Raw genomic sequence first — 2,500 nt, 5'->3', positions numbered from 1 at the left:
TGTGTCCTGGTGATCAACCTCTCCCCCCTGGACCCGACCGACGCAAGGGCATCCGGGAGCATGCCCAGGATGACATCGGGCGGCGTGCCCCGCCCCAGACCAATGACTCGATCCAGGGCAGAGAAACGCTGGGCGGAAGCAGGCAGCCCCGCCAGATGCTCCCAGATGGCGGCGTCAGTCGGCCCCTCCGACGGCGGCCCGGTGGTGTCGGCCGCGAAGTCCTCGGCTGCGTCGACGGGCGGCGCAGCGGCCTCGCCCGCGTCAGGCAGCGAGCTCGCTGCTCCCCGGCGGGACGCCGGCTCTTCCCCCCGACCGATCTCAAGCGCCTCCATGAATTGGCGGACAAGCTGCTTGTGGGCAGCTTGCCGCCGTCGGCACTTGATTGCCTCGAGCGTTCGGTCGGGGAACATCCTGATGAGTTCTTGATTAACAAAGAAGAACCGGGCGTCCCTCTCAAGGAACAGTTCGGCCTCTGCCTTGGCGAGCGACAGGACTTCTTCCTCCGTCCACCTCGCGCGATGCCTCTCCGTCACGATCTCAGCGTTGGCGGCCGCAGGGTGTTGGCGGCGGCGATGGACCCCGAGACCGTTCTTCGTGGTAAAAGTGCGGTGGCACTCACTGCAAGCAAAGGGAGCTACACAAACTATCGCATTTTCGTTACGGCCGGTTGGCCGGATAGGTGCTGGGGTAGCTGGGGTGGCACCTTCAGCGGAAGGGCCACCATCTCTTGTTTCTTGTCGGCTGCCCCCAACTATAAAGGGATAATGCGAGGGGGGGCTGGTAACCCCCCCAAGCCCCTGGTGCGGTCTTCCACTCTGCGAAAATCAGCGGGCCCACGAGAAGGGGAGAAGACCGCAGGAGAGGAGAGGCTAAGAGGGCTAGGCCCATGTATTGCGCATCACTCTCCCTGTAACTATAACCCAAGAGAGTCATAGTTACTCCCGCCGTTTACCCGCGCTTGCTTGAATTTCTTCACGTTGACATTCAGAGCACTGGGCAGAAATCACATTGCGTCAACACCCGCTAGGGCCATCGCAATGCTTTGTTTTAATTAGACAGTCGGATTCCCCCAGTCCGTGCCAGTTCTGAGTTGATCGTTGAATGGCGGCCGAAGAGAATCCGCGCACCCGCGCGCCCCCGGAGGAGCACGCTAAGGCGGACGCGGCCTCGCAGCAAGGAAGATCCGTGGGAGGCCAAGGCACGGGACCGAGCTCGGATCCTGCACGCAGGTTGAAGCACCGGGGCGCGAACGCCGCGCAGGCGCGCGCATCCTGCACCGCCGACCAGCACGAGGCCGACCAACGGCGAGAGCAGACCACGCCCGCGCTAAACGCCCGCACTTACCGGCACCCCTACGGCACTCACCTCGCCCAGGCCCGGCACGTTAGCGCTGACCCACTTCCCGACCAAGCCCGACACGCCCCGATCCTCAGAGCCAATCCTTATCCCGAAGTTACGGATCCAATTTGCCGACTTCCCTTACCTACATTATTCTATCGACTAGAGGCTCTTCACCTTGGAGACCTGCTGCGGATATGGGTACGAACCGGCGCGACACCTCCACGTGGCCCTCTCCCGGATTTTCAAGGTCCGAGGGGAAGATCGGGACACCGCCGCAACTGCGGTGCTCTTCGCGTTCCAAACCCTATCTCCCTGCTAGAGGATTCCAGGGAACTCGAACGCTCATGCAGAAAAGAAAACTCTTCCCCGATCTCCCGACGGCGTCTCCGGGTCCTTTTGGGTTACCCCGACGAGCATCTCTAAAAGAGGGGCCCGACTTGTATCGGTTCCGCTGCCGGGTTCCGGAATAGGAACCGGATTCCCTTTCGCCCAACGGGGGCCAGCACAAAGCGCATCATGCTATGACGGCCCCCATCAACATCGGATTTCTCCTAGGGCTTAGGATCGACTGACTCGTGTGCAACGGCTGTTCACACGAAACCCTTCTCCGCGTCAGCCCTCCAGGGCCTCGCTGGAGTATTTGCTACTACCACCAAGATCTGCACCGACGGCGGCTCCAGGCAGGCTCACGCCCAGACCCTTCTGCGCCCACCGCCGCGACCCTCCTACTCGTCAGGGCTTCGCGGCCGGCCGCAAGGACCGGCCATGACTGCCAGACTGACGGCCGAGTATAGGCACGACGCTTCAGCGCCATCCATTTTCAGGGCTAGTTGCTTCGGCAGGTGAGTTGTTACACACTCCTTAGCGGATTCCGACTTCCATGGCCACCGTCCTGCTGTCTTAAGCAACCAACGCCTTTCATGGTTTCCCATGAGCGTCGATTCGGGCGCCTTAACTCGGCGTTTGGTTCATCCCACAGCGCCAGTTCTGCTTACCAAAAGTGGCCCACTTGGCACTCCGATCCGAGTCGTTTGCTCGCGGCTTCAGCATATCAAGCAAGCCGGAGATCTCACCCATTTAAAGTTTGAGAATAGGTTGAGGTCGTTTCGGCCCCAAGGCCTCTAATCATTCGCTTTACCGGATGAGACTCGTACGAGCA

At 61.1% G+C, this 2,500-nt stretch overlaps 1 pseudogene; it reads right to left on the bottom strand.

The window, feature by feature from the left end:
* Positions 1 to 2,500, bottom strand: part of LOC124773742 — a 7,867-nt pseudogene that overhangs the window by 4,064 nt on the left and 1,303 nt on the right.

This window comes from Schistocerca piceifrons, unplaced genomic scaffold (assembly GCF_021461385.2).
Source record: "Schistocerca piceifrons isolate TAMUIC-IGC-003096 unplaced genomic scaffold, iqSchPice1.1 HiC_scaffold_954, whole genome shotgun sequence".
NCBI lineage: Eukaryota > Metazoa > Arthropoda > Insecta > Orthoptera > Acrididae > Schistocerca > Schistocerca piceifrons.
The sequence above is the reverse complement of the archived record's forward strand: the minus strand, read 5'-3'. Positions and strand labels throughout refer to the sequence as shown.